Source organism: Eucyclogobius newberryi, unplaced genomic scaffold (assembly GCF_026437365.1).
Source record: "Eucyclogobius newberryi isolate DKJ021-1_F unplaced genomic scaffold, fEucNew1.0.hap1 SCAF_1, whole genome shotgun sequence".
Classification (NCBI taxonomy): Eukaryota; Metazoa; Chordata; class Actinopteri; order Gobiiformes; family Gobiidae; genus Eucyclogobius; species Eucyclogobius newberryi.
Genome location: NW_027315723.1, coordinates 35,132,459 through 35,157,890, shown reverse-complemented (window position 1 = coordinate 35,157,890; position 25,432 = coordinate 35,132,459). Strand labels below are relative to the sequence as shown.

General features: G+C 38.7%; 1 protein-coding gene across 12 annotated transcripts in view; it reads left to right on the top strand.

Annotated features, from left to right (window-relative positions):
- nrxn3b (neurexin 3b) overlaps positions 1 to 25,432 on the top strand; it is a 449,304-nt gene that overhangs the window by 94,407 nt on the left and 329,465 nt on the right. The window lies entirely within an intron of this gene.

The window sequence follows — 25,432 nt, the reverse complement described above, 5'->3', positions numbered from 1 at the left end:
AAAAACTCTTATAATCAAAACTCCTATAGACAGAACCTCTCATACTCTTAATAAGGAATAGAGGGAAAATAAGATAACAAGACAAATAATAATAGTAATAGTGGCAAAGTAAACATTCTTATTTACAGCAGTTATATGCACATGAATATGACATTATTGCGTATGAGTATTGCACATGAATATGACATTATTGCGTATGAGTATTGCACATGAATATGACATTATTGCGTATGAGTATTGCACATGAATATGACATTATTGCGTATGAGTATTGCACATGAATATGACATTATTGCGTATGAGTTTGACAGTAATTGCACATGAATATGACAGTATTGCACATGATTAAAGGCGCAATGGACGATTTTTCGGCAATTTGAGAACGCAGGTGGAAGTGCGCATGCGCACTCCCCCGTGTGGACTGATACAACACACACGTGCGTTTGTTTATTAGCGCAACAGAGCGCATCGCATCGCTCGTCTTCCGTAGATTTCTGTCCACTTCTGAGTCAGCTCGAACTGTCTTTCTCCGTCTTCATTTTGCCCCGTACACTGAGGGAACTATATTATGATAGATCCATGCGCTTAGGCGCGCGGAAACGTGGGGACGAACCGCACGCGGCTGCAGGTGAGCGGTAGGTGCGTTTTATGATTGATACGTGGCAGGACTAATGATTTATCCACGCCACGAGGAAATATGATAAAAAAATTTGCTGAAAAAAATCCTCCATTCCACCTTTAAGTCAAAAAACGAAACGATACACCATGTTAAACTTTGAAAATAAGTCTGCTTTACAAAATTCTTCACAATGCCGCAGACGCTTTTTTCAGCTACAATCAGAGCATCACGTTCATCTGTACATTCCCCTTAAACGTCCTGTGATGGGACAATCTGTTTTCTCCCACACCGCCGCAACAAACAAACAAAAATGTGCTCAAACTTTCTCACTTTCCCCCTGGGCTGAGACGATGGCTTTGAGCAGAGGCTTGTCAACATTAATGTGACAACTCTAATGTGATGTAAACTCTCTGATTGAGTGATGATTGAGTTGTAGACAAACTGTGTTTTCCCTAATGAAATTGTGCTGTTGATAAGATTGTGAATTAATTTAGAGAAAAGTGAATTAGTGAATATTTTAGGACGTATAATAAAATTGGTTTTAGACCTTTAGAGGTTAAGCAGTGTTTTTTAGTACTTCACGTTTAAGATGAATTTGGTACTTTTAGTATTGCTTACTTATTCATTTAGGAGGATTGGTTATTGATATATTATGAATTGTACAGTTTATTAGTATTATTTATTTTTTATGAACCTATTACTAATGATGTACAATTTATACTCAATTGTGCTCAATTATGCTCAATACGCGCAAGTATCACTGCTACCACTTTTATTAATACTACCACTAGGGCTATGTTCACATTTGCACATTCATCATATCATAATTGGGACACAACTCATACTAGATCAGGAATAAAAGACTTGAACAAGACCAAAGCAAGTCCACAATAGCACTAAAATATAAACTAAATGACAAAACTACTCTCTCTTATTCTACTACTATCCCATCACTACGATCAGTACTACAAATAAACAATATCGATAGATTGTTATACTTTATTTAGATATACTGTATAGATATCATAGGCCTCCATGAACGATTTTTTGATACATTTCACAGAACTATTTAGAGAGAGAACAATGTTTTTCGAATGCAGTCTCCATAGTCATTGTTTTGATTATTAAATAAAGTGTATGTGTGTAACATAAAGTGCATGTAGAGGTCTAACAACAAAATACTGTTGCAAATATGTATGATTCAATTTTGAATATTGCATGATATAATTTGGAATATATCAAATATTGAATGTACTGTATGCCCATAGTGTGAGCCATGAATTGTGGAACAAATAGTGAGTGACCTTGTGATTCCCCGCTCTACTATTATACTGCTACAGCTACTACTTCTACTACTACTACTGCTATACTACTACTACTGCTGCTACTACTATTACTACTTCTACTACTGCTACTACTACTGCTACAGCTACTACTACTACTACTACTACTACTACAGCTACTACTACTGCTACTACACTACTATCCCAACTGCTTCTAGTGCCTTGCTCTTTTGCCCGTTTCCCACACATTTCTTCCCAGCTGTATGTTCTCCATGATGATGTTGTGCACTTATAGCCGGCTGTCAGGGCAGGTTTATTTGAACGTGTAACATTTGCAATCAGGCCCGGCGTTAAAGGTTAAAAGGAGAACGGCGCTGAGGTGAGAGGAATCCATCATGGCTCTTATCTGCTGCAAAAGCACATGGTTGAAAGTGGCTGCGCACACACACGCTCGGGCATGCGCGGGCACATACGCGGGCACATACGCGGGCACATACACAAGCACATACACGGGCACATACACAAGCACATACACAAGCACATACACAAGCACATACACAAGCACATACACAAGCACATACGCGGGCACATACACAAGCACATACGCGGGCACATACACAAGCACATACGCGGGCGAGCACAAAGTGAGAGTCACATATTGTTTTGGCTACAGGCTATAACTGGTTCCAGCTGGATTTAAAGCCACAGTGTCTGTAATGTTCTCTTAAGCTCAGTGCTGCATGTGTGGAACCAGGGATTGTTTTGTTTGGACACTAAACATTGTTGTGTAACTTGAATCTGTGCTTTAATGGTATGTTGTTTGTTTTACAACCGACAAAGGGTTAGAAATTATATTGGATTGGATGATATAATGACTATACGGTACAAATGCAAATGGAAGCTGATATGTATTTGTGCTTTATAAGCTAGGTGCTATATTGTATATATCATTATGAATTAAAGCGTTGTTCATGCTTTGTTAAGGCAAGTTAAGATAAGGTGTAGTTATTATAAAGTGATACAGCCACATCATTGAGGAGAACTTGTAGTGAACATATTCAGGGATTTGCAGTTGTTTGTTTATTAGATATTGATGTATGCGTCTTCTCGGTGGTAAATTGTTTTCTGTTTTGGTGCACATATACAATGAGGCTGTGCTCAATGGCAGCACCTGTTAATGAACAGTTGGTGCGGTGACAATGCTGTAAACAAAGTATTTATTCATGTCATTGATGTTTACACAGACGCTTGAATTTATGGGGGATACATGTTAGTTTACTCATTATGACTCATAAGTCGCGTTTAACGCTTAATGTTCACCTTTTTTTTTGTCATTTTAAAGGCTTTGTCTGGAATGTTCCACAGTTTGGCTTTAAGCATATCTATCTTGCATACTTGCCAAAAAGAATACATATGGTCTTCACAGATCTGACCTGCAGCTGCTTGTCCCCATGTTTAATTCCATACTGTGTAACATTCAAGGTAAAGCATTGATGCTGCCTCCATGTGTAATGGAGAGAACATCCTTTCCATTTCTGATGTGGTCAGTATGAGTGTGGTTTGTTCAAATAGTTTTGAGGTTGTAGCAAAATAAAACATGTTAAGAGTTTAGGGTTTAGTGTTAGTAACACATTATTTTGACAAATATACGGCACATGCAGTGTAAGCACATGAGATAATAGACTAAAGATCCCTCAGAAAAAGGGCAAACAATTTATTGAATTATGCTAAGTGAAAATAGAGACGCCATTCAACTCTTGTACGGAATATTCTTATGCTGTCCACTATTATGATAGGTCAGAGGTTTTTTAATGTTGGAAACTCTGGTCTTAAAATGATTTCCCACTAGACAAATGGTTCTGACACATGAAGGCAGAATTCCATCCCCATGGAGACAGGCAGATTATTGCCCTACAAAGTAAAAAACAGTAACTGTGTATTTTGACTAAATTGAGTAAAAAACATCTTCTTATTACCTGTTTTATTTGATGACAGTTCTTTGTACCAACTTTGAGGAGTCTTGATTTTAGTGATACAAATACATGCAGTAACTGCACTCTTCTGTTCTACTGAGGAGCAGTGCCGTTACTGCTATTTGTAATGGGATAACATATGACCTTTGAACTTTTACAATTCATAATTTAACACACAAGTAAAACATGAAATGGTTTTGGTGATAAAAGAACTCAAGTATGTTTCCTCAGACCACCTCATTTATTGTATTTTAAATACACATTTAGAGGTTAAAAAAATAAGTTATGGTGGTTGTTATTTGTTGAATGTTTGCTGATCATAATTAAGACATACATATTTCGATTAGTATGCCTCTGACATTCACAGAGGGACAATCAACATTTTAAAACAGTTGTTAGGGCAGCGAGAACCTTCAGGAGAAAAGTTACAAAGTGCACCTTGGATTAAGAACTATCTTGAACAAATATGTAGCTGCTAACTCTTCTATCACCAGTTAGTATGAGATTTAAACATTTGTAAACCCCAATAGCTTTCAAACAGTTAATCATACCTCAAGTTGGTGATTTAGGAGGTGAAATATGCCCTGTTGTTAAGCTCCTTTTCACGCAGCACTCTCTCTCAGTTCTTTCCACATTATATTGGTTTTAAGGGCTCTTTTGCACCGAGTCATGTTTATTTCATTGTCCCTTTTATGGCACCACTGTTTGCCTTTTAACCCCTCGCCTCCCTGCACGCAGCTAAATGTTCGTCCGCCGCACGGGAGAGCAAGTTATTGAGGCAATAAATATTAGATGGCTTCAACTTCCAACAGGAGCGTGTGCTAATCCGCTTCAAGTGCTCGAGAGGGTCTCAGCATCTCCACCGCATTCATCACCATTGGAGTTCTGCTTAGATATGCAGTCACAAACAAAATGAATTATACTTTTGATCCTAAATGACTAATGTTTTGTGTCATCTGTTAGCTTTTCTTTCTCCAAAAAGCAGTGGATGTGTTTTTTTGTGAGCTTTGATAATTCACAGCAGCTAAAATAAGGAAAGGCTTAGAGTGTTGATTTAGAAGCGTATTCGCTCCACACAGACATTAGTCAGCCCCAAGAAGATCAAACAATATTTTATGGAATATGTCTCGCTAGCAAGAAATATAAATAAAGTATTTTTCAAAAGATTTCTGAAATGTAATGTACGTTTAAAGATACGAAGAGTAAAATGGCAAATAATTACAATAAATGTCTTTGTTCAAGCAATTCAAGTTAAATATGCACGTTAAACCAGCTAGAATAATCAAAAATATGTGTCTGGTATTAATAAGTCATTACATCATTACAAAAACAAAGTAGCAGAGTAAAAGCGTACGTGTGGACAGAACACGAACTTCCACAAACTTCTGCTTCATCTCTTAAAGCCGCGATGCAAAACTTTCAGTGTTTTGGGGCTTTTACAGATCAAAAAATGTAAATGGAAACTCGCTTACATAAGATTGATGTACTTATGCACGCTTTATAAATGATTTCATGAAAAAAAACACAAAAAACTTTCCAATTGTCATTTTTGAGTCCAGTTTTATATCTAATATTTTGAATAGTTGACTTTAAAAATAATTCTTACAGTTTTGACACATTTGTAACACATTCCAAAGCATGATTTATTATCTTTTACTTTACCATTTTACTTTGCGCGTGTGTAGATGTTTAATGCATTTTGTTAACAATTCAAACTGCCTCACTAACAACCTCAAAATGGAATTTATAATACTTTTATCTTGGCTGGCTCTCCTCTCTCATGTGGTTTTGATCATTTAGAAACTGACTGAACACAAGCAAGCAACAACAATATATTAAACACATCCTTATAATGAACGTTTTAAAATGTAAATTACTTCAGCGCTCAGAGTCCGTATGGAATGAAGAGTATAAGCTTTAAAATTACTCTTGGGAACAATATGCTAATATGGATGTAGTCTAATAGTTTGGTTTGGTTGAGTTTATTTCGAACATCAAAAACATGCATATTTAAGGACAGCTGTTAATGTACTGTAGCTATGAATGGGGTTGTTTTGAATTCGTAAAGTACCTTAAATAAATGCATTGTGTCACCTTTTTCCATTAAAGCCCCAAAACTTCCAGTACGTATGACAGGCGTTTATGATTTCCTAGTTTTACACTGATCCAAGTGTCAGTCTGAGAAGAAAAGTTGAAAAATATGTTGAAAATGAAGGTGAGAGTGCCTCACACTGTTGCACACAAAAAACATGTTTTTCTGATCCTCGACAAGTAAGGCTGTTCTTATATATTTTTATTTGTCAACTAAGCATTTCTGTGACATAAAAATCTGTCATAGGCCCTTGAAAAACTGAACTGAACCAAAACTGAACTAGAATAAAAGCACTTTTATTGTAGGGTTACTATTGCACAGACATATTTAACATGTACTGGTTTACTGTGCGTTCGTGGGCTTGGCCTTGTATATGGCAGTTTGCTGCTTGTCTTCATGCAGTGTTATTGCTTTCCCTGGACTGTTCCACAGAACAGCATAAAACTTGATGGCATCATTCTAAAGTTTGGCTTTAACTTTGGCTCTGTGCGCATAGTCATGCAGTCATAGTCATGCAGTCATAGTCATGCTGTCATAGTCATGCAGTCATAGTCATGCAGTCATAGTCATGCAGTCATAGTCATGCTGTCATAGTCATGCTGTCATAGTCATGCAGTCATAGTCATGCAGTCATAGTCATGCAGTCATATTCATGCAGTCATAGTCATGCAGTTATAGTCATGCAGTCATAGTCATGCAGTCATAGTCATGCAGTCATAGTCATGCAGTCATAGTCTTGCTGTCATAGTCATGCAGTCATAGTCATGCAGTCATAGTCATGCTGTCATAGTCATGCAGTCATAGTCATGCAGTTATAGTCTTGCTGTCATAGTCATGCATTCATAGTCATGCAGTCATAGTCATGCAGTTATAGTCATGCAGTCATAGTCATGCAGTCATAGTCATGCAGTCATAGTCATGCAGTCATAGTCATGTAGTCATAGTAATGCAGTCATAGTAATGCAGTCATAGTCATGCAGTCATAGTCTTGCTGTCATAGTCATGCAGTCATAGTCATGCAGTCATAGTCATGCTGTCATAGTCATGCAGTCATAGTCATGCAGTCATAGTCATGCAGTCATAGTCATGTAGTCATAGTCATGCAGTTATAGTCTTGCTGTCATAGTCATGTAGTTATAGTCATGTAGTGATAGTCATGCAGTTATAGTCATGTAGTCATAGTCATGTAGTCATAGTCAGTCATGCAGTTATAGTCATGCAGTTATAGTCATGCAGTTATAGTCATGTAGTCATAGTCATGCAGTCATAGTCATGCAGTCATAGTCATGTAGTCATAGTCATGAAGCCTGCGTAAATTCAGCCTGGAAGACCTAACTCCATCCAGCTACATCAAGGCCACCTGCTCCCCATCTCCAATCAACGCACCTCCTCGCTCCCAATCAGCGTGCAGCCGGTTCCACATAAACCCCCGTGCAGATGGCTCGGCCTCTCCTGACCGTACTGCGACCCACCACCTCCCCCTCTCCTCCTCTGCATCTCTCTATCCTCTCTCTCCTCTCTCTCCTCTCTCTCCTCTCTTCTCTCTTACCTACCACCACCAGTCCCCAGACCCGGGGGGGAGACATCTAAACACGATCATATTACGGAGCGCCCGTAATCGCAATGTCTTCCGCCGGGGTCTGAGCGCCAAATAACTTTCGTAATAAAGCCTGCTAAACTGTCCTCTCTGTCTGTCTGAGTCTCTCCAGGGTGAAATGCAGTTATAGTCTTGCTGTCATAGTCATGTAGTCATAGTCATGCAGTTATAGTCATGCAGTTATAGTCATGCAGTTATAGTCATGTAGTCATAGTCATGCAGTCATAGTCATGCAGTCATAGTCATGTAGTCATAGTCATGCAGTCATAGTCATGCAGTCATAATCATGCAGTCATAGTCATGCAGTCATAATCATGCAGTTATAGTCATGTAGTCATAGTCATGCAGTCATAGTCATGCAGTTATAGTCATGCAGTCATAGTCATGCAGTTATAGTCATGCAGTTATAGTCATAGAGTCATAGTCATGCAGTCATAATCATGCAGTTATAGTCATGTAGTCATAGTCATGCAGTCATAGTCATGCAGTCATAGTCATGCAGTTATAGTCATGCAGTCATAGTCATGCAGTCATAGTCATGCAGTCATAGTCATGCAGTTATAGTCTTGCTGTCATAGTCATGCAGTTATAGTCATGCAGTCATAGTCATGCAGTCATAGTCATGCAGTTATAGTCTTGCTGTCATAGTCATGCAGTTATAGTCATGCAGTCATAGTCATGCAGTCATAGTCATGCAGTCATAGTCATGCAGTTATAGTCTTGCTGTCATAGTCATGCAGTTATAGTCATGCAGTCATAGTCATGCAGTCATAGTCATGCAGTTATAGTCATGCAGTCATAGTCATGCAGTCATAGTCATGCTGTCATAGTCATGCAGTTATAGTCATGCAGTCATAGTCATGCTGTCATAGTCATGCAGTCATAGTCATGCAGTCATAGTCATGCAGTTATAGTCATGCAGTTATAGTCATGTAGTCATAGTCATGCAGTTATAGTCATGCAGTCATAGTCATGCAGTCATAGTCATGCAGTCATAGTCATCCTGTCATAGTCATGCAGTTATAGTCATGCAGTCATAGTCATGCTGTCATAGTCATGCAGTTATAGTCATGCAGTCATAGTCATGCTGTCATAGTCATGCAGTCATAGTCATGCAGTCATAGTCATGCAGTCATAGTCATGTAGTCCTAGTCATGCAGTTATAGTCATGCAGTTATAGTCATGTAGTCATAGTCATGTAGTCATAGTCATGCAGTCATAGTCATGCAGTCATAGTCATGCAGTCATAGTCATGTAGGCCTAGTCATGCAGTTATAGTCATGCAGTTATAGTCATGCAGTCATAGTCATGCAGTCATAGTCATGCAGTCATAGTCATGCAGTCATAGTCATGTAGTCATAGTCATGCCGTTATAGTCATGCAGTCATAGTCATGTAGTCATAGTCATGCCGTTATAGTCATGCAGTCATAGTCATGCAGTCATAGTCATGCAGTCATATTCATGCAGTCATAGTCATGTAGTCATAGTCATACAGTCATAGTCATGTAGTCGTCGTCATGTAGTCATAGTCATGCAGTCATAGTCATGCAGTCATATTCATGCAGTCATAGTCATGTAGTCATAGTCATGTAGTCATAGTCATGCAGTTATAGTCATGCAGTCATAGTCATGCAGTTATAGTCATGCCGTTATAGTCATGTAGTCATAGTCATGCAGTCATAGTCATGCAGTCATATTCATGCAGTCATAGTCATGCAGTCATAGTCATGCAGTCATATTCATGCAGTCATAGTCATGTAGTCATAGTCATACAGTCATAGTCATGTAGTCGTCGTCATGTAGTCATAGTCATGCAGTCATAGTCATGCAGTCATAGTCATGCAGTCATAGTCATGTAGTCATAGTCATGCAGTTATAGGCATGCAGTCATAGTCATGCAGTTATAGTCATGCAGTCATAGTCATGCAGTCATAGTCATGCAGTTATAGTCATGCAGTTATAGTCATGCAGTTATAGTCATGCAGTAATAGTCATGCAGTTATAGTCATACAGTCATAGTCATGTAGTTATAGTCATGCAGTCATAGTCATGCAGTCATAGTCATGCAGTTATAGTCATGCAGTCATAGTCATGCAGTCATAGTCATGCAGTTATAGTCATGCAGTCATAGTCATGCTGTTATAGTCATGCAGTCATAGTCATGCAGTTATAGTCATGCAGTCATAGCCATGCAGTCATAGTCATGCAGTTATAGTCATGCAGTTATAGTCATGTAGTCATAGTCATGCAGTTATAGTCATGCAGTCATAGTCATGCAGTTATAGTCATGCAGTTATAGTCATGCAGTTATAGTCATGTAGTCATAGTCATGCAGTCATAGTCATGCAGTCATAGTCATAAAGTTATAGTCATGCAGTTATAGTCATGCTGTCATAGTCATGCAGTCATAGTCATGCAGTTATAGGTCATCATGTAGGAGCCAGACATTTAACGATGCTGCTAAAGTATGTTAAATAGTTGGGGACAATTAAACTGCACTTGCTTTGAATCAACATAAATCATTCTAATTGTTTGAACTTATATCGTTGTCTTTTCATCAAAAACATACCTGGAGTTGTATTTAGCTTAATTCACGCTTGTATCATTAATCTTGTTTACGAGGTCATCTTCTCTGAGGGCTCACACAAACCACCCCGCAGATTGTTGCATCAAAAGTAAATATCCCCAAATTTCATGTTTTTGATTCCATAAACCATCACCAGACAAACGATTCTGTTAGCAAAGCATTCATGTTGACAATAAGATCAATTTGTTTCTTTTTTGCAATGTTAATTTAAAAAATATTTTTTGAAAATGTGAAATACATATCCCAACAGGTTTAAAAGCAAATTAAAGCCACAGGAATGCACGTTCACTGTGAGGTCGACATTTCGAGTGTATCAAAAATGTTTATACTTTGACAACGCATTGAGTCAGTTACAAAATGTTTGAATGTGTGCGCTAGGGCTTGAATACAGAGGGCATGCCATAGTATGTAATGGTGAAAAGGCTCAGATAAATGGCTTATTAGCTGATGGACTAAATGTAATGATAATAGAAGCCTGCTGTTTCATGCACCGAGGCTCTCTTTGCACTCGGCATGAGGGTGACAGAGACGGATGTTTAGAGGTGGAGGCTCGGCTGGGTTTCTGACAGCACAGATAATGGCCAATAAGGCGCCGCCACTCTGGATTATTGACAGGCTCTAGGATGCCCCGCCCGCTCCAAGCTCTGTGTGCCAATGTAGAGCGAGACTCGGCCCAAACACTCCTCAAGCATGGTCATTTCTGATCCATTCTTTTTAATGTGCGGATTGTACTTGAAATGGTATTTTTAGAATTGTGGTGATTGTCATGTGTTGAGTGAAGTAGATAATTGTTGCACAGGGAAAGTATGCTTAATTGTGACGGTCACAGTACAATTCCATATTCTGTTGCCATTTTTTCCAAACTATTAATTAACATTTAACCTGATCACTTGTGTGCATGTCCCAATCCCAAGTGAATTGAAGGGTTGCATCTGATTCTTATACTTTACAGCACATGACTTGACATGTCTTGACACATGACTGAACATGGAAACAGCATTGAAAAAGCCAGTGAAAAATGTAATAAAAATGATAAAGATTCAAGGTTTCTAGCAGAAACAGCCAAACCTTTGCTCCACAGATGTTGAACCTTATCACCATTTGTCTGTGATTGGCACCACTATCGTGTCATATTAATCTTAAGGAAAACATTTTTTGGGGTTAATTTTCTCTTGCAACAGAAATGTTTACACCCAATAACAAACAGAAAATTTTGCACCTAAAGATATTTTCTTCTATTTATTCAACTTGCATCCATATATATGAGGCTGTACTCTCAAAATGCATATTTATATGACAGGGACATAAAGTTCCCCCTTAAAGGAGCACTCACACACACCAAACTTTACAGTCTTGTTCTTTTTTATTAATTTATTGTTGTAAAGGCTGAGATTTTTGAATGTTCAGTAATATAAATAATCCCCTCTGTAGGTTTTTCAAGTGTTCTTTCGACTAAAAACAATCATGTATTTGAATTTGAATAATAGCACTACTTTCTGCAGCAATTGAAAAGTTAAATCCTTTCACTTTTGTTTATTTATATTGACAAAGAAGATGTCAAACTGTTTGCTGTTTTTCTATGTCTGTATAGGCCCAGTGATTACAAAGATATTAACCATAAACCAGGTCAAAACGTGCAATCGGACAGTGAAACAGCCAATTCTACCATAGAAATCTGACCTATGCAACCTATTCCGTAGAAAATACACATCTAAATTGCCTTTTGTGATTCCATCCAAACATCTTTATGCGCAGTGGAAGTGGAAGCAACACCAACAGAAGCTTTTCTGCCGTCTCTTCCCATCTTTCCCCGACTTGGCAGCTGTCATCCTGATGCAACACTCAGCACTGCACCGACACACTGTCAAAGGCGGTTTGATTCTTAATGGAAATAAAAGTGACTCGGGATGACTCCATAACAACGTAACGCGCTCTTACAGGGCTATAAAGAGGAAGCCACTCCAAGATTTATGAACCCTGAGTCTGCAATCTACACAATCAATATTTGACATAGGAACACACTGACAGCTGAAGACTTGGCCACAGTGATGTCATCTGAATGTATTGTGCAGTAGAAATATTTCAGATGGATTGAGTAACAGTAGAGTATGAACATTGTTCTGTGTCCACAGGGAAAATGTATGAATAGTGTAGTGTGGAACGGGTTTGGAAAGTGCTCGGACTGGTAACCACAGTTCTGTCGGTTCGTCTCAGGGCAGCTGTGGCAAAAGAACAAGCTCATTACTAGGGCTGAACGATTAATTCAACACAGGGAGCGGGGGGAGTGCAGGGAGCGCGGCTAGTGGGCTAGTGCTACCCGGAAGAAGGACCAAAACAAACCCAACCTGCATGGCCAATTCGGCCAATCACAGAAGTTGTACACGTGCTTTCGTCTCAGTCAGAATCTGTTCTGTCATTATGACAGCATGTACAGAAAATGTACAATGTGGGAGTATATTTTACATAAATGTATCTAAAATTGTGTTGGTCTTATTGAAGTCATTAATTACGTTTTCTTGCGAAAAAAACGAGAATACAATAAAACATTTTTATTAATTTTTTTATCGCACATTAAATCGCAATATTGGGGAGGAGGAAATTGCAATTAGATTATTTCTCCAAATCGTTCAGCCCTACTCATTACTACTATTATTATTTTCAGGTTCAAGTAAGTTTATTCATACCCTCAGGTAGAATTGTTTTGGGTTTACACTAGACAAACAATAAAAACAAACTTGCACAGAAAACCATAAAAAGAGTCCACGATTAAAAGCTTTGCTGTAATCATTGAATATATTCTCACAGATGAAAAGTGAAGGTGCAACTAACATCTTATTTAACAAACAGCTGCTGGGATAATGCTGCTTTTAAAGCATTTTGTTTTACATCTTGGGACCAGGTACCAGATAGAATAAGCTGAAAGCCATTGCACAAAGGCTGTGACACATAATTACAATGCTTATGGCCAAGCGTGATTAATACAAATCACAATGCAAAGTGCTCTATTAGGGATACATAATGTATCACAATTAAATAGAAATTGCAATTTAAGTAAAAGTTTTACCTTTTTATTTTTTTTAAATCTATTCGACTGACTGAAAAGTTTCAGTTTTTGAATACTTTTCTTTCAGTTGACTTTGCAACAACTTAAAACACAAGCCACATGTGTAATAATTTAGCAACTACAGTTCATGTGTCAATCAAGGAACAAATGCTTTCAGAAGATATTTTATAATTCACCTCAAAATAATCCTTCTGTTTTAATTATCTCGTACTTCAGGCTTTCTGTAACTAAACTGCACATTTTCTGTTCCATTTTAGAGGCTGCACCTCGGAGGCACAGTCAGCCTGTATTTGAAAATCAGATGATAATTTCATGCAAATTGCATAAGCAAATGGAGAGTTATGTTTTGTACACATAAATCTGCCCTTAAAATGTTCCACTGTGATACATTACATTTCTCAAGCTTATTGCACTCTACATTTGCAACTTTGCTATAAAAAAACAGCAAGGTTAGATGTGGGTGAATACCTTTTAACATATGGTGCTATGAAAAATATAATATTTATTGCAAATGGTGAACGCAGCCCTCGCTTATTTTGAGGTTATGCAGATAACATCACGACATTGAGAATGTGAGCAGTCTGTGGTAAAACTGTAGGAGTGTCAATGGTTAGTAATGAAATGTTCTCCTGTTTGAGCTCAAAACATGTGAAAGGCCTGCTACTGTCTGATAACAAATATAAAACTCTATAACTCCTAAGCTTATTGTTGAGTTTGTACCTGACATCTAAAAATAATAATACAATAATAAAATAATCAAGTAAATATTAGTAGAAACCCAGATAAACAACAGGAACACTGCAGTTATACAGTACACTAACTTTTATCACTGATACAAACTTTGGGACCAGTTAGGACAAGAGTATTTGTGTTAATTGTTGTGTCTGTCCCACTTTCAGTTTAAATCTTGACATAAAAACTTAATTTGAGCAAAGCAATGGCTCCATGAACATAAATTAGGCTTACAAAATGTTCAGGTTTTTTTTCTTATTATGTTATCACATCTTTTAGTAGCACGCACAACTCACTTTGACATACTTTTGGTTCATAATATACCGACTAATTTATTTATGATAAAATCCAAGACCAGGAACAGACATTTCATCTTGAAATGCAATTTAAAATAATAATATACATATGCTAATGTAACACCAACTGTCGTAAGTGGTATGTTAACATAACTTTCATTTTCTACCGCTTGTTCCCTTTCGGTGTCGCGGGTGACTGGAGCCTATCCCAGTGACTTTGGGCCTTAAGGGCCTTAAGTACACCCTGGACAGTGGCCAACTCGTCGCAGGGCCAACACAGAGACATAGACATTACAGACAATTATTCACTCACACATTCATTCACTAGGGCCAATTTAGCGTTGCCAATCTTATCTAACACATGCATGTCTTTGGACGGTGGGAGGAGCCGGAGAACCCGGAGAGAACCCACGGTAACACGGGGAGGACATGCAGACTCCACCCAGAGAGATCATGTGATGTTGGTCTGGTCCGGGAATCGAACCCATGATCGCCTTCTTGGGAGGCAAGAGCGCTAACCGCCTTTGCCTAGCATAAATAACATGCTAACAAGTTTACCAAAGCATCAGTATTACCCCAAATCACAAAATCCATTGAATTCTTCTTCCTCTGTGTCACTTCTAGACAACTCTGCAGACTCCAGAGGTAGAGGAAGTGCAGATTCTTCTTCTGCTTTGCTTAGAGCCAAGAGCGCCCTCTTGCGGTGTGAAAATAATCATCACGTAAAATGCGGTTGCCAGTGTGAAAATAACAAACAAAATGAGATAATATTGTGTTAATAGCACACATAAGTCGCATCCCGGCCAAACTATGACAAAATTATTGTCCGGAAGATACGGTACCTAGAATACCTAGATGTAAACCTGTTGGACCTAGACAACATACTTTGACATCTTTCCCATCTCAGTTGTTCATATAACTCAAAATACACACAAAACCAGCCTATTTTCTATTTAAAAAACAAAGGGGAAAAAAACCCAGCAGGGGTCTCCAGAGATGTTGTTTGACCTTGACTCTGTGGGTCTAAACGTTACCTAATTGTGGCGTTTTTTTAGTGATAGAAGAGCTGAGTACATCTCTTTCCCCCCCTGGCCCTCACGCAGAACTCACCCTCACCTACCGCCTCTTCGCTCCAGTATTCGCTCCGCACAATTGCCTCAGTTGATGGGATTGGACCTCAGGCGACTGGCCCCATTCCTCAGACAGGCTCCATCCCTTCATCCTTCCATGCACACCGTTCGTACCAGCTTTACCCCCTCACACGCACGCACGCACACACACACACACACACACACACACACACACACACACACACACACACACACACACACACACACACACACACACACACACACACATACCTCCCCCGCTGTGTCACTCTGCACCTCATCACTCACAGCACAGAACCATCAGGAGGCAAAAAGTGGTTACTCACAAACTGGCTGCTTGGAAAACAGACATGATATTTGTATTATATAACAATAATACTATTTTAAATACTATGCTTACTAACTTAAACATGCTCTATGTTACTTTTCTGGTGGAGGGCATGCTGCTTGCTTATTGCTTTGACAGGAATGTTCCAAAGTATGGGTCATTTTATTAAAAAAAATGATACTGTATTTTCTGGACGGTCGCACCGGAGTACGCACCAGCCAAAAAATGCATAATAGAGAAGAAAAAAACATGTATAAGTTGCACTGGAATATGAAATGTGGTTGAAGTGTGAAAAATAATAAATAATATCACATATAGTTGCTCCGGAGTATAAGTATTTAAGTATCAATATACAGTGAACCCTCGTTTATCGCGGGGGTTACGTTCCAAAACGAACCCGCAATAGGCGAAATCCGCGAAGTAGAAACCTTTATTTTTTTACAGTTATTATACAATGAAATACTCCATAAAACATTGAAAAGCTCACGCGCGCCGCTCTCACCGGCCTCTCACGCGTGGCGCCGCTCTCACCGGCGTCTCACGCAGCTCACACGCACGCTCTCACCGGCCTCGCAAACTTCAATTTGGCAAGCGGTTTTATGTACGTGTACATATTAATCCATAACGTTATTGACACACAGGTAGAGAAGACGCGGAGAGACTGTTTAGCCAATCAGAATGCAGAACACAATGCATGATGAAAATCCGCGAAACCGCGAAAAGTGAACCGCGTTATAGCGAGGGATCACTGTATAAGCATAAGTCGCACCCCGGCCAAAACTATGAAAAAAGGTGCATTTCTTTATTTGCCTATATTTGTTTGGAATAATAGTATTTATTTAGTATTTAGTTTCTTGTTTTTAGTATATTTTGACTACTTTAATGTAAGATTGCCAAGGGAATGTAAAATCTCCTTTTACTTAAAACAAGGAAAAGACAAATCAATTCACTTAAATGAGAAAAATTATAAATTACTACACTTGAAATAATAACAAAACATACTTGTTCTATCGGCAAATCTTATTGTAAGAAAATCTAAACTAAACTCAAGATAAATATGGCTTAATTCGATCACTTTGACTTATTATCTTATTTAATCTTATTTTTCCAGTGTAGAAATAATCGTTTGACGAATCACAAAGTGTATCGCTGACTAGTCGACTAATAAAATCATCTTTAGTTGCAACCCCACAATTTCTCTTAGCGTTAGCAGCCGATAGACCGTTTCCCACACGCACACTTCTTAAATCCACAACAGCAGTGACAGTGAGGAGCTCATCGCTGGCAGACGCCCTGGGGAAGCTTCTGGTCATGTCCTCACTAATGTACACAAATGTGGCTCTGACATTCACCTGTCCAATACCTGGTAATAACATTCAGATCATCCTCTCTAGTTATGCTGCTAACACCCAAACAGTGAGCAAATTCCCTCCACTGCGCACGCTTAATATGCCACTCACGAGAGCAGCTCGACTTGCTCTGCCAGGCCAGGATCTGCTGCTATAGTTTGAGAAAACCATTGTCAAGTCAACAACAAGTCCCGACACAATTAGAACTGCGCTTTCAAAATGTGTTTGAAAATTATTGAAACTATTTGAGGGTTCAGACAAGATACATCCCGTTTAGTTTACCCACATATTTAATGACTAATGTATACAATGACGCCCTTTGTTGACAGCATTTTCTCCTTCAGACAAACATGAGTTGATGTTCCATTGTAGATGTGTCGGCCACTATGAGTCAGCCTGTCGCGGTGTAGATGCTGCATTCTTTCACGTCTGCTTCCTTTCTCCCCCTGGCCATTACATCAACACAACAAACACAACAAATTAGATTCGACCTTTGCTATATGTATTCATTATGACGAATCGGAGTAATACTTGAGTTGTAAATTTGACAGTGTACTTGAGTAAAAGCTTTGTTTAATCTTCCCAGTGTGAGTAAGTGAGTAAATTAGTTAAATTTTGTTCTTGTTTCTTGCACAGATATGAATATGTTTTCTCTATTTTTTGTGGTATATCCTTGGAAAATACCAGATTTTGAGCATTATTTAATGTTTTGTCCTTTTGCATAAACCTCCAATTTTAATGAAATCGTTGTGTCAAGAGAATTTCACTTACAGTTATTCTTACTTGAGTAGTTGGCCCAAAAATTTTACACTTACCGTAGTTTCTGGATTATAAGTTGCACCAGCCAAAAAAATGCATAATAGAGAAGAAAAAAACATGTATAAGTTGCACTGGAGTATGAAATGTGGTTGCAAGTGTGAAAATAACAAATAATATCACATATAAGTCGCTCCGGAATATAAGTATTTAAGTATAAATATAAGTGTAAGTTTGATGAATTAAATTAAAACAGTAAGTTAAGTACAAAGGTGGAAGAGGAAACAATTGAAAGTTTGTGTTCAACTTTTTGTTTGTTTACCATTACAGATATATTAATTTCTATTCATTGATTTCCTCATTATAGCCTACATTTTTAGGACTATTCGACTATTCAAAAGATAAATTATTGTTTGTTAAATCCTATGGTGATGGTGCTAATTCTTCACTCTGAAACCCGTGGATAACAAAGGGATACATACTGTTTAATGTTGTCCAAATGTTGTTTTTTCCTTACTGACTTTCATCTTGCCCTTTGTCCTGTTGTCTCCTTCCATCTCTGTTTTTCTCTTTAATTCTTTAGCCCCCGATGTCGCTTGTGTTTTTTCTTAGCTCACCCCTCGTCTGAGTCTTTGTCATTTCCACTCCGGTGTCAGGCCTGTGCAGATTTCAGAGGCGCACTGCACTGACAGAGGAGACAGACAGGTCTCTCACCGCGGCTTCACAAGGTTATACACAGTGAACGAGAGACAAGAGCAGAACTGTCAGGGCGACCAGTCTCTTCCCGCTCCTTCAAACGCCCGCTGACATGTTGGAAACGGTCATGACGACGGCACGCAGATCAGATCAGTGATGACTGAAGAAGCATGAAAAGTCTGTTGACGTCTATTGTGCAGTCATTGTTTATTTTTGCAATTCCAGACATTTTTGGCGTTGAAGATGCAAAGTTGATGCCAAAAAGGAAAACTATACTGCAATGGTACATGCCAATGCTCATAAAGAAGTATGCTCTGTAATGCTGTTCAATTGTTGTGGACATGCTAGACGTGCACTATGTAACTTTTCTGCCACATACATGTCTTCATGGAAATGTCCCCCGGTTATGGAATTAGACCCTGTTTACATGACAATTGTGTCCAGGAAAAGGTACTATTCACGCCTAATTTGATGTGTATTTAGACAAGGATGTGACAATCAACCTTTTGATGTGGAAAACTGCAGTACACATATTTGTCCACTAGATACCATTGTGATCCCGATTGTCACAGTTCACTTCATCACAGAAGTAGTCCACCTCCCGTTTACAACTTGGAGTGTGCTATTTGAGATTAGTGATCATGGTCGGCAGTCATGGTGACACGGTGGCAGAGTGGCTAACACTTTCTCCTTGTGTCTGGGTGAATTCCCTCCGGAGATTTGGAGATGGGGCCCCTGCTCCTGACACGTCGCCCAAGTGGCACTGGTTGAAGGATGTGCCAAATGCAGAGGACACATTTCCCTATGGGGACAATAAAAGTTTCTCTAATCTAATCCCCTTGTGAGAAAAGTGGTTTCTCCAGGATTCATCATCTTGGAACTGCCTCCCGTCCCCAAAGAAGCCCCGTAGATCTCTTTGATAGTTTTTGAATGGAGCACGTAGCTGGTCATTTAAAAGAGAGGCCAATTCAATTTCAAAACATTGCCAATTTCTGAAACCTTGTTGCCTTGTAAATTAGGTTTTAAACCTCTCTAACTCCTTGGAGATGTCACAATCTTGAAAAGGCATGCCTACTCACAGTAAGAAGGCGTGTTTTTTATTTTTGAAAATAACAGTGATTACATAATTCCCCTTTAATAACACTAATTGTTGCCACACAAATGAGTGCAAGTCAGTGTAATCCATCATTTGTCCAGGAGTAATCTATCGTAGAAAACACTTTTTCTTAGAATGTTCCAAAACGTGCTGCCCGGTGGTGGAGTGGTTAAGGCGCAGCACACTTATGCCAGGCTCCAGTCGGCTGCACCGGCCACAGTGTCGTGAATTTGAATCCCGACTCCCGACAATGTACTGCAGGTCATCCCTTCTCTCTCATCCCCTATTTCACGCTTACCTTTCCTGTCTAATAAAGCCTACGGGCCAAAGAATTCTTATAGAAAAAAAAGAAGATCGACTATCAGGGTCAAACTGGGCCAAGTTAGCGCAGAGGTCACTAGCTCCATCAGATTTAATTTCTTTTTTGGGATGAAAGTCAAAAAATCTTAATTAAAAACAAACATTGTCCAGATGACTACCTTTGAAACATGTTTCTACCATATAAGTGCAAGTTAGCCGTGTCCCCCTCAGAACAAGCAATAATATGCCCTGGGCTTGTGAGCAAAAAAGAATGAAAGGGGATTCAATATTTACTGAATTAATTTGTGACAGCTTGAATATATATTCGGTTTCATTCCAATACATTTCAAACAATACCTTCAGTTTCAGATGAAGCTAGTGTAGCATCAGTCACCAGGATCAAAAGTTTGTATGTGCCTGCCATTTGTGCACCAGCGGTCACAGTGAAACACATTCTGCCAATTCTACCGCCGTCACAAACCTGTTCCACATCGCTGGAGCCCTTTGAAGGATATCATATCATCAGTTATTCTCTAAATACCTCTGACGTTTGATGGATTTGGGCCAAGCGGAGAGCCCTTGAACTGCAATTGTCAGTAGAAAAAAACAATCCTGTCCAAAACTGACTGGACTAATGTTATGGTACCTACCGACATAAGTGAAATGGTATGTTCAAGATCTAATCGAGGAGTTTGAACTTTCAAACTCGGATTGTGTTGTTGTCATTAACCAAACTCCTTGATCATATTGTGATGGTGATTTTAATTATTGGGGGTTGTTTTCATATTCTTTGTTTGGGTTATAACCTCTTTTGTGGTTTCAAGAGACTGTAACACAAAACAAATGTGTTTTTGTTTGCTCTCTTTTTTCTTTTGTTTTCTCTCTAAGTACCAAACCACATAGGACATGAGAACATTATAAATATTAACATGGTGTGTGCCTGGTGGTTGTATTATGTAAAATATTTATTATGAACATACAATTTAGAACATACGTGTGTGTGTGTGTGTGTGTGTGTGCGTGCTGCGTGCGTGCGTGCGCACGCGCGTTGCTGATTGAGGCATAGATCATATATTGATTTACATCACTTTATTAATATTAAAGTTATCAGCTAAATATATAATGGTGCCAGAGGTTGCAGTCTTTATTGCATTATACGATGAGGGCTGTTTTTGAGGCTTTTAGTTCCTGCCAATTGCTAGCATTTTGCATTTAAAAACATTGTCTATCTATCTGAATAGGTTTATAGGACAGTAACACTTAATGTTTATGTCTTCAAGTAAAGCCTTTTGTGTACAGTGGAAGAAAAAAACTTGCCTTTTAATACTCCTGATTGATTTCAATTGGCCTTAGAAGAGTCGCCCCGGGACTAGCTTTAGGTTAGTGACCTGGTTATATCTTCCTTCGTACTTGAAAGCCGTATTACTCTGACCGCCTGTGCAGCATCGGCGGTACTTTACTTGATAATCACCACATCTTCCATCTTAATCCAAGTGTTTAGCCTTTGAATTCCTTTATCTGGCGAGGATCTAACAGAGGTTGAAGGTTGCTAGAAAAGGTGTCAACACCGGAGGCAGAGAGTCCCCATAGGGTCAGCTCAAGAGCGGGCTGGCCAGCTGCAAGGTGTGTGAGGGACTGGAAGAGAAAGGGAGATGGTAATGAAGGAGCTAATTGCTTCCAGTGGATTTTGAAATCGAACCCATGGCCCCTTTACGCCGGGGCCAAGATGAGCACAAATTGGAATATTGATGACAGTGGCGAAAATAAGAGAAAATGACCCTCACTGTTGATCGATCTTAAAGCCACAGACCTGAGCAGCATATGTCTCAACAGGCAATACATTTCCCCTTCAGTTTTAATGGCTGCGTATACACTTTCCACAGGTCTAAAATGGCTGAGGTGCACAAATATTACATTATATCAATATGTGTTTTCTATTATTCATAGCACCGGTGTTATGTTGATATCCTCTACAGGACTGTGGCAAATTTGTAATTATATCGGTATAATTACAAACACATTTGGAAAGTCGGTCTTTTCACAGACTGTAAAAAATGTATAGAATTACAAGCAACAGGCAGAGAGTGATGGGATAGAGTTATGCATTTTGAGGTAATGCTAAACACATCGATTTTTACCTCGGATAGCCTTTCGGCACTGATGGGCTATTGCAATGGTGCCAGACAGATGTTCTCGCCTTCAGATTACAATATTATCATAGACTTTTACTGGTGCTCATTAACATTTTAACACACTGCCTTATGCTACAGTGTTACAAGAAGGGTTATGTTTGCAAATTGTAATGACAACAGAGTCAGATCAATTATAAAGTTGTTCATTTTTTTAATTTGTGATAGAGAGGGTGATGTTTTTAAGGCTATAAAATGGCTTCCTTCCTTTGGGGTTTTGGCAGCACAGTTTCCAACGTGGAAGTTTGAAGCTAGCTTGTTCTTCTTCATGATAGGTGGATTTCCTTTGAGTACTGCACTTGAATTTGAAGCATGCACTAAAGCTACCAGTGCTCCAGCTAAGTACCCTGGTGACAATTAGTCAAGAGCTACATAATGAAACCTTTTCATTATTTGCAGAGGCACTGAAGGACAGGTCAAATGATAGGTTATAATTTACTTTGTCACCAAAAACAGACCAGTTGTGAGGTAATTAAAGGACAGGGGATATTTCAATATTTTAACGTTTGATGAATCAAAACAGTAAACATTTGGTTGTAAATTTCCCGGTTTTGTGACGCCATGACATAACATGTTTACATTAGCATGAAGGGGGAAGCATGCTGAAGGGGGAAGCATGGACATCGTCCCTCGCCACCACAGACATTGTCTGACTCCATCGCCACTACAGACATTGTTGATTCATTTCTCCCTGTGGCCCTCAGAGGCAACTGTTGTTGTGATTTTGGGCCTTACAAAATTAAATTGATTTGATTTGATGCTTTTGTTTTCTCCCTGTTGTAATTCCCTCTACTGCCAGTAGATGGAGGACTGACACAAATACAGATGAGGGATTGCCTCACAGATATAAAATAATGTAGATTTACAGTAAATACATTATTTTAAGTCCTAAAACATGAGTTTTCAAAGTAGATATTTACCCTGAAACTCATTTCAGGGCAAATGGCAAATGTACAAATAACATAGATAGATACAGAAGAACAGATCACTTATAGGAAGTCTGAAAAACACTTTCAGTAGAAGATCTCCTATAAATAAATAAAAACTCCCATAGACAAATAAATAAATAAATACCATAGACAAATAAATAATAAATACATAAATACCATTGCATGTGATCACGACAGTAATTGCACATGAATTTGATTTGCACATTAGTTTGCCCTAGTGTACTTGGAGGTATGAAAGACATAAAGAAAATAAAAGAAATACAAATATTAAATGATTACAAATTAGTTAGACTCAGATTATTTTTAAATGACATATAAAATGTAGAAAGTATATGTTTGAAAATATCCATTGCCATCATACAACAACCTCTTAACAAAGTTGTAATAGACAATGAAATAACATTTCTTAGAATAAAAACTTTGTTAGAATGTAATATAAATAGTCAGTCAGTCATTTGTACTAATCTGCATTTCCTGTGTTGCACATGGCTATGTCTTGCTGTAATTATACTTTTCTATTTCTCTCCTGGCACATGCATAAGAGCTTTTTTCTCTGGGCTTTGTTGTTTCCAGGACTATTTCCTGTTTCCTCTGTTTTGCTTACTTTTGATGCCAGGGGGAGAATTCTTCCATGACCAAAATCAAAACGCCATCATTGCCGAATCCCACTTTTTCGTTTCATTTTATCTTGCCTGTCAAATTTGCCCCACCGTTATTGTCTTTCTGTCAAAACTCCACAGTGCTCCCTCATGTTTACACACAGCCTCATCTCAAGTAACAAACCCAAACTGTACAGCCTCCAGCCTCTCTCCTCTCTGAATCCTTTTATGTGTACCAGATTCATTGTGTTTTGCATAGTGACACTTTTTGTTAGAATGCAAGACAAAATGCAATGTCGAAATGGCGTTTTTGAGCAGGTAATGACATGCTTCCAAGTGCTAAAGCCATTACAGTGGAGGATATGTTCAAGAGGCTTTTTTGAAAGGGTGCAATTTCTGAAACATTGAGGTTGCCTGACAGTGATTTCAACATTTTATTGCACTTTCTGACACTTATGTTGCACACAAAACCTTTTTTTACAGAAGCAGAGGATGACAAAGAACAAAATGGTCGACTAACGTGAGAGAGAAGATTCAATTTAGTCTGCAATATGATGTAGTTATAGTCTGTGACGCTCATGGATTATTATTTTATATTTTGTTCATTTGAAATAGCAACATCGATTGAAAACAACTTAATAAAAGAAAAACAATGCTGACTTTCAAAGCTGCAAAAACTAGTATGTTTCCGAAGTTTCCGCCTTCCATTTTGTCACCGTAAACATTACCACAACAAAGAGTTGCGCTTTGTGTGTTCCTCTTGTGGATTACTACAGTTCACAATACCATGTAGTGGATATTTTCCAGCAGTTTCACAGACAAATACTAACCAGGCCCGACCGTGCTTTGCTTCCAAGATCAGACGAGATCAGGTGTTCTCCTGAATGATCCAATGTTATAGTTTATTTCAGTAAACTCTCTATTGTTACATAAAAGTTGGGAACTCGAAAATTGTTTCAGACAACGCGTGTGTTGAATTCTCCTGCTTCCTCCTTAAATGATTGCTGCCATAGCTTGCTCGGCGCCCTGTTGAAAGTAATTGACCATGAGTCTGACCTTGTCTTCTGACTGCTTCTTCCCCAGGACCAGTGCTAGTCATGTGTCAGCCCACCTCTTCCAAAGCAGCGGGAAAAGTGTCAATTATTTGCCCACATATTACAAGGCATAGCAGTCTCTTCAGATACACTGCACCGTAAAAAATCCCTCACACAGTTTTATTTTCTGCTGTTTCACCGTGTCCCTGGGTCCCTGTCACTTTCGGCGCGATCTCACCTTACTATCGGTGTCCTAAGAAAAATAGACTGAGGAAGTAGCTTTGCAACGCCGTGGTAATATCAGGCTGTAAAATCAAAGTTTTGATTTATGCGCACCATTAGTGGGGAATAGTGTTCCATCATAAGTAGCCTGTCTGTCTCGGCTGCACATGAAACCTAACCCGCTGGTCATGCAGACAGCGTTTTATGATGTGGGCTGAATGATAGGATTTTCATTGCTGTAATTATGAATATCCTTATTTTAAACTGTATGTGTGCAAGAAGAGTATTTACAGATGCTGCTACAGTGATGGACTCATGGATAAACACAGATGTTGTTTTAATGTGGTAGCTATTATTCAATACATTTTTATTTTTTTTTATTGAAAAACATGGCACAAACCAGGCTGTAGTTCATATTTTACTCATTCAGAGGACGTTGTACAATGATGTCAAGTTTTGTGTCTCATAGAATCAATGGAGCTCATAGGATTTTAAGATGCAACACTAAACTTTAAAAAACATTCAATGTATTCTGACACTATAGTGTGATAATGTCTTTC